Source organism: Microcaecilia unicolor, chromosome 11 (assembly GCF_901765095.1).
Source record: "Microcaecilia unicolor chromosome 11, aMicUni1.1, whole genome shotgun sequence".
Classification (NCBI taxonomy): Eukaryota; Metazoa; Chordata; class Amphibia; order Gymnophiona; family Siphonopidae; genus Microcaecilia; species Microcaecilia unicolor.
Window position 1 is genome coordinate 90,491,284 of NC_044041.1, and position 8,627 is coordinate 90,499,910.

Here is an 8,627-nt window from a genome sequence, read left to right on the forward strand (position 1 = left end):
ATTGATAAGGCCTCAACTGGAGTATTGTGTTCAGTTTTGGAAGCTGTATCTTGCTAAGGATGTAAAAAGACCTGAAGCAGTCCAGAGAACGGTGACAAAAATGCCTTATAATATCTGCTTATTATACTACTATCCTGTTATATCATTATCATGTTACCATGATTCTTCAGTAAACTAAATGTCTATTTTTCTATTATATCTTCACCATTTATGATGGTTTGTAAGCCAAATTAAGCCTGCAAAGAGGTGGGAAAATGTGGGACACAAATGCAATAAATAAATAAAAAATATGTATAACCTAGAGGAGAGGAGGGACAGGGGAGATAGGATACCGATGTTTAAATACTTGAAAGGTGTTAATATAGAAACAAATGTTTTCCAGAGAAGGGAAAATGGTAAAACTAGAGGACATGAATTGAGGTTGCGGGGTGGTAGACAGGAGTAATGTCAGAAAATTCTGGCGAGAGTGGTTGATGCCTGGAATGCTCTCCTGAGGGAGGTGGTGGAGAAAAAAACAGTGGCGGAATTCAAAAAGGCGTAGGATGAACACAGAAGATCTCTAATTAGAAAATGGATGAAACTTTTTTAAAAAACAAAACTTAAATGGCTGAATGTGTGTGGATGAGTCAAGTGGCACTTAGATGGCAACTCCGGCTGTGAAGAACTAAGACCGGTGCCAGGTAGACTTGTATAGTCTATGTCCCGTATATGGCAATTCAGTTTAGGATGGGCTGGAAAGGGATTTGACAACAACTTCAGTAGTTGCAAAGTAAGGACAGTGCTGGGCAGACTTCTACGGTCTATGTCCAAGAAACGCTAAAGAAAGACCATGATCAAGTATTTTATATCACATTCATTGTTGGTTTAATCATGAATCGATAATGAGTGTGACTGTTGGGCAGACTGGATGAATCAGTCAGGTCTTTAGCTGCTGTCATTTACTATGGTACTATGTTTTCCAAATACTACCATGGATTGCTTCACAGACCCAACAGATGGCGAGCTAGGACAATAACAGGCAGTAGCACATTTAACCTAATCCCCATGTCATTCTCAGGACCATGTTTCTCCTCTGCTGTCTCTTCTCTCCTGTATGCCAGGGCTCTTGCATTTTCGTGGAATTCCTGGAATTTTCTACTTCAGTGCTTTGCTGGAGAAGGAATGGTATAGTGGCTAGAACAGAGGGCTGAGACCAGGGAGACTAGGATACAGATTCCCTCCACAGAAAGACCTCCTGACTTTGGGCCAGCCATTTTATCTCTGATTGCTTCAGGCTCCCATTTAAATTGTAAGCTCTTTGGTGAAGAGACGTGCTGTACCTAAATTTTATTAACGTTGTATGCTGTCTTGAGTATCATTTAATTTAGGCATTTTTTTGTCTGCTTAACCAAAGTTCAAGGTAGATTACAACAATTATAGTAATATGGTATTATAGTGAGTGATGGCAGATAAAAACCTGAATGGTCCATCCAGTCTGCCCAACAGTCACATTCATTATCAATTCATGATCAAACCAATAATAAATGTAGTATAAACTACATAAATTTGCTCCTGATCTTTCTTTGCAATTTTTGGGAAACATCATAGAAGCCTGTCTGGCACTGTCCTTATGTCCCAACTACGGGCGTTACTGTTGAAGTCCATCCCAGCCTATCCTGATCTGTCTTGCCATAGATGGGACACAGACCATAGATGTCCTCCTGACACTGTTTGTCCTTATATTCCAACTACTGGAGTTGCCATCAAAGTCCTCTTCAGCACATCCTAATCTTTCTTGCCCTACATGGGACACAGACTAGAGACCTGCATGGGAACGGGTTTTGGGGTAATCTTGCGGAACCCACAGAGTTCCTGCAGGGATGGAAGAAATTCTGCAGGTTCCTCTGGGGATGGAAACAATTTTTGCAGGGTTCCCATGGAGCTGCACTTGTGCCAGCCTCTCACCTACCAAGTACCAAGTTCTTTGAGTGCTGTCTCCTCCTCCTCCTCGCTTTAACAGCATAGATGCGGAAAGTCTTCCATTAAGGAGGTGGTAGAGGGGGGCGTGTCAAGATGGCGGTGTAGTCAGTTGGTCTGGAAAATGCTCTTGTTAAGTTGGGAATTAAAATTGTTTTTTTCCCCCAAGAGATTTTACAATATGCCACATACAAAATGTAAGGGGATGATGAGACAGGTGACCCCACCCTTCTCGACCTCCTCGCCTATCCAGCCGAGCATTGAGCGTTCTCTTACCGGGACCTCCCAAACACCGAGGGGAATGGATCTTATTGTGGAGATATCCAGAGAAGGGGAATCACCACGGGGAGAGGAAATTTCCCTCTCACCACCAACATTGTTGTTCCCTCCATGTCCGGCTTCAACAGCTGCTCTAGAAGTGACCCAATCTGCTGCCAGAAGTGCAACGGGAGGGTTGCAAAGCGAGGGACTGGAGCTGCTGCAAAAGACACCGAGGCCTGAGGATAAGTCCTTGGAGAAAATTTTGGAGATAAATCTGTTGAACACAGAGGATCTGTAATCTCTAATTACAAAATGGAGTTATAAAAATCTGAAATTAAATGGCTGCATGCGTGTGGATATGTCAAGTGACACTTAGATGGCGACTCTGGCTGTGATGAACTAGGGCCAATACCGGGCAGAGTTGCATGGTCTGTATCTCATATATGGAAATCTGGTTTAGGATGGGCTGGAAAGGACTTTGATGGCAACTCCAACAGTTGGAACATAAGGATAGGTGGACGGACTTCTAAAGTCTATGTCCCAGAAACACCAAAGAAAGGTCATAATCAAGCATATAATATCACATTTATTGTTGATTTAATCATGACTTGATAATGAGTGTGACTTTTGGGCAGACTGGATGGACCGTTCAGGTCTTTATCTGCTGTCACTTACTATGTTACTATTAATTCTCTCTGCTCCCAGGCTGATGTGCAGACCTCAGCTCTGACACAGGTACGAGAGCATCAGATGTCACCTGACCTACTGGCACATGTATGTGGTGACCTCTCTCCACACAGTGCCAGCGAATCAGAGACAAGTCTTACATGTGCGCACCAGAGTGTTCCAAGTTCCATTCCTTCCTTGCCTGCAGTGCTGCGGCTCGAACCCAGACAGAGAACTGACCAGAATTTTTTTAAATATACCATTAAATTCTTGCGGGGATGGGTGGGGATGGGTTAAATTCCAGTGAGGACGGATGGAGACGTAAGATTCCAGCAAGGATGGATAATATTTCTGTCCCTGAGCTACTCTCTAACACAGGCCATAGAAATCTGCTGGGCACTGGCCTTAGTTCCTCACAACCTGAGTCATTGAAGTTTTGTTTTTATACCATCATCTTTCCAATTAGGGAGTCTCTGTGCCATCCCACACCTTTTTGAATGCTGCCACTGGTTTTGCTTCCATCATCTTCCTTGGGAGGGTTTTCCAGGCATCAATCACCCTCACCATGAAAAAGTATTTTCTGATGCTACTCCTAAGTTTCCCAACCTGCAGCCTTAATTCATGTCCTTTAGTTTTACTGTTTCCCATCTCTGGAAAAAAATCTGTTTGTATATTAATACCTTTCAAGTATTTAAACATCTGTATCATATACTGTATCCCCTATTCCTCCTTTCCTCTACCTATTCAGGTCTTCTCATATGCCTTTTTGCAGAAACCCCATACCCTTTTTGTTACTTTCTCTGAACTGCTTCAAGTCTTTTTACATCCTTAATGAGACATGGCCTCCAAAACTGATCATAATACTCCAAGTGGGGCCTCACCAACATCTTGTACAGTGGCATCAACATCTCTTTTCTTCTGCTGGTTATGCCTCTCTCTATACAGCCTAGCAACTTTCTGGCTAAGGCCACCGCCTTGTCACACAGTTTTGATGTCATGAGATCCTCAGACACTATCATTCTAAGGTCCCTCTTCCTGTCTATCCATATCAGCCCCTTACCTCCTACTACATGCAGCTCCTAAAACAATAAAAGAACAAGGGATGCAATCACCAGTGATATTTAAAAAAACCCCATAAGATACCAAAAAAAACTCAACAAAAAATTTAAAAGAAAAAAATCTATAATTCACAACTAATGCTGAAATAAGTAGGTGTGCAGTACCCATCTGAAATACATATAAATTACTGTCAGCATAGACTAAACATTCAAAGTAAATCTGCTCTCATGCCCCACTTGAAGTCTTCCTCTGTCCTTATCTTAGTTCTGCTTTTTGCTGAAGCATCATACCTTAATCCACACAGCCTGTGCACTACCTAACAGTACACATAGGGGCAATATTATAAAGTTATTTCTGCATGTAAAGCCTGTTTTGTGTACAGACAAGAGCTTTCATAAAAATTACATGACTTCTCATGTGCATAAAGGGGACAGTGTGTGCCTACTTTTATACGATCTACCCATAAACTTTCCTGGGAGAGTAATTTGATTGGAGTGGGGCAGGTGCAAATTTGTATGTCAACACTTTTTGGGGTTGTATATGGGAACCTACCTCACACCTATGTTACACAAATCGTATATCTCGCTAATTTCATAAACAGTTCTAAATAGGCTTAACGTAAGTGCCTTTTTGGACTTCTCACATGATTATCTAAGTCTCAGCCAAACGGTCAGATCTTCCACTTTTTAGAAATGAATTTACCATCAGTTAGAGTGAGTGAAGAAAGGTGAAAAGAGTGATAATGCAGATTTATTCAGAAACTCAAAAGTATTGCTGCAGCTGCATCTGCTGCTGACAGAAACACATAGATGCAGGTTGCCAGCTGGCTCCAGATTCATCCAACAGGGTTGATCCAGTCGTGACCCAGTCCTGGGTTTACCCCACTGCATACAGGGATTTGTAGTCTTGCTTTTCCTAGACAGTCCAGTTTGGAAATCAGAACCCAGATTTGATTTGCCCTTGTGAGGGGTTGGGAAAGAGACCCAGTCCGGTAGTGCCAAAATCGGGACGGGGAGAAATTTTCCCTTTAGACGTAATGAATCTCACTCTCCAATTTCTTCTAGAGGAAAGGTTCGCCCTCTAGTGGCCAAGGCACCAGTAAGACTACTAGATAAGGGAAGGAACTAACATTCCCAGAAACCATCAGTACACATACAGGACTCCCGGGAAATAGAGGGAGGGGTGAATGATTGGGAAATGAGTTCAGATCAGGGGAATGAGCAGCAGCTGGGGGAACCCTGGGTGGAGGAAGCCATGGAATGGAATAAAGAGGAAGTAGAGGAAGGAGAGGAGGGAGAGTGCATGAAAGTCTCAGGTTTAGCCCAGACTCTGGTTGAAAAGGTAAAGGGCTTTGTGGCCTCAGTTTTACCCAAACTGTTGAAGGCCGGAGAGGAGAAAATGGTAAACTGGGGAAGGAACTTGTGGGGGAAGCTAAACAATTAACTATCTGAAGACAGAAGATAGTGCTTGTGAGGGTTATGCTATCATTGAGAACAAGGAGGGATTCATCGTGTTTTTTTGCCTTTTTGGATTTAAGACTGAACTGTGTTAAAGAGGTGAATGCTGGAAACTGGGACTGTAACTTTCTTTGTTGATTATGGAGCTAAACCAAGACTAAGGCTGTATTGAAGAGAAGGTAACACAGCCCACTAAATAAACCTTTACTTTAAAAGATGGTGAGAGTGCTGAGATTTTGTCTGACCCTTCTGCTGGGCCATAGAAGGTCAGAACCAACGCGAGGTGGCGAGAGCCGGGATGCCCTGCCCCCTTCACCGGAAGGAGAGGTGGTTCGGATTCAGTATCCCTTGATGAGACAGCCAAGCTAAGCAGGGTTTGCCCTGGCTCCCAGGTGGAAGGAGGACCTGATTCACCCTGTTGGGTGAATCTGAAGCCAGCTGGCAACCCAGACCCATTGCAGTACATCTCAGTGAACAGATGCACTTCACTGCCACCTAGTGACCACTGGTCAGGCTATATAACAGAATGAACAGTAGCCTCAAATAGCATGTGCAAAGAAAATGAATAAGGAAAATAGCGTCAAGGGCACTCGCCAACTGGCCAAGAGCTAGAACTTAATCTGCCTCTCCGGAATAACCTGACTCAAGTCCAGATATGTCCAAACTTTATATCCACAAAATAATGACTCTGTTCCTAAAAGAGGAGAAAGTTTATTCCTAAAAACTTTATTGAAGATACCGTATGTAAGATAATTGCCCGACACAGGCCGTGTTTCGCCCAACAATAGGGCTGCGTCAGGGGCTACAATACAACAAGAAAATCAAATTATAAAACTGAAACAATTATAAAAAAATATATGTACCGTATTTTTCGGACTATAAGACGCACCGGACCATAAGACGCACCTAGGTTTTAGAGGAGGGAAATAGGAAAAAAAAATTTTCCTTTTTCCCAACTCTAAAACCTAGGTGCTCCGGTGCGTCTTGTCTGAATCCCGCCCTCCCCCCGGCCCTGTCACCACTTCTCCCTACTCACGCGATCTTCCCTGGTGGTCTAGTGACGTCGGGGCAGGAAAGATCCCCCTCTTTCCTGCCCAGCGCGCTGCTCTCCATCCTCCTGTATGCATTGCTGCCTGACGGTCTCGGCGAGATTCAAAATGGCCGCCGAGAATTGAAGTCTCGGCGGCCATTTTGAATCTCGCCGAGACCGTCAGGCTGCATACAGGAGGATGGAGAGCAGCATGCTGGGCAGGAAAGAGGAGGGTCTTTCCTGCCCCGACGTCACTAGACCACCAGGGAAGATCGCGTGAGTAGGGAGAAGTCTACCTTCGGACTATAAGACGCACCCCCCATTTCCTCCCAAATTTGGGGGGAAAAAGTGCGTCTTATAGTCCGAAAAATACGGTATATGTCTCCATAAAATATATCACACATATCTTACATATGGTATCTTCAATAAAGTTTTTTGGATATTACACCAATCTGCTGGTTTGTTTTCCACATTGGATTTTGCAGATCGTCTGCCTTGTTGTTTTCTGAAAGTTTATTCCTGACAGGATGTGGATAGTGGGGCTTCTGAATCCGTTCTCAACTTTTCAGTTTCTTTCCTGCTTTCTCTTTTCAGGAAGCAAAAGGGTAGATCAGGGCATGACCTGTTGCAGTGCTACAGCTTCTCCATATCAGTAGGGTATTAAGATGGCAAATTTTGAGTGGGCATGACATTTATTTATTTACATGCAGGTATGTCTTCTCTGCCCGTTCCTCCCCCCCCCCCCCCCCCCCCCCCGCCAGCCCAATGCCCCTCCCATCTTAACTTAAAATATAAATACTTCACCTGGTGAGAATCTCTAAGCCCCCCCCCAGCTGAAGACCCCCTCTCAATGTGCTCTTTCCCAATGCTCTTACCCTGTGCATGCTCAATTTTCATGCATGCATGGGATGCCAGTGTCTGCAGCTCAGGAATGCTGCTGCTGACTGCTGATCTTGGCAGCAAGGAGTTTGTGGCTCCTTCAGAGAAGGTCTTCAGCTGGTGGAGTTCCCTGCCAGCCACTGCAAGGGTGTGCCACTGCTAGCTGGATTTAAACCAAAAGTGGGTAGGTCTCTCTGCCCGCCTGGACCCACCTGTAGCAATGCCACTGCTTCTTATGCACTAGAACAGCTCTGCAGAGCCCATGCTGCTATTACTGGTAATACCAGAGGGGTCCATTGCCAGGGTGCCTATGGAAGCAGTATTTCAGCTAGTTAGTGATACTTCTTTGACTCCTGGCAATTGGATTACTTCTTGTCAACTAAGTAGACAAGGTAATGGTGCTGTCAAGTCCTTTCAAGGTGTTGGAAACAGTTGAGGGGGTGGGGGTAGTGTCAGCAGTGTCTCTTGTGAGGAGAGCTGCTCCCAGTATTGAGTAGGTGAGCCAGTGGCGTAGCCAAGGGTGGGCTCGGGTGGGCCCAGGCCCACCCAATAGCAGTACACTTATGATGTGACTGGCAGGGATCCCCAAGCCCCACCAGCCGAAAACTCCCAACAACTGTCCCTCCTGCATACCTTGTAAATAGCAGATCTTCGCCTGCAGTGAGCACTGACTGATACATACTGCTCACACCAGCGCTACAGCCTACCCTCTGATGTATTCCTGCTTATGCGGAAAGAGGAAGTTGCTATGGGGCCCACATGAGCAGTGTGCATTAGTTGCTGCTCGCTGCCAGTGAAAATCTGCTATTTAAAAGATATGCAGGGGAGGAGAGAGGATGTTTGAGAGAGAGACCAAATCACTTGTGGGACAAGGCTCAGTTCTTCTGCCCACCCATCTTGGGCTCAGGCCCACTCAAAATTGGGTGTCTGGCTATGCCCCTGAGGTGAGCTGGGAGCACAGTAAGAACTTTTTTTCAACAACACTTCAAACTGTTTTTGTCTGATTTAGCAGTGAAACAAGGTTCATTCAGAGACTTATTCTCAGGTGCATTAGGCATAGCACTGAGACCACCCGAGAGCTAGCCTGCTACAATTTCTCAGTTCCCCCAGAATAATGCAGTTTATGGCTCAGGCCCACCCAACAAAAGCACATGTTTAGTGGTAACTGGTGGGAATCCCAAGCTCTGTCAGCTGAAGATTTTCCCCTGATGGTAACGAAAATGCTACTCTCCATGACACCGGCACCTGCGCATGCTCAGTTTTCAGTGCATGCCTGCTGCCAAGGTGAAAAGAAGCGTTTTCCCACCAGCTGAGATAAA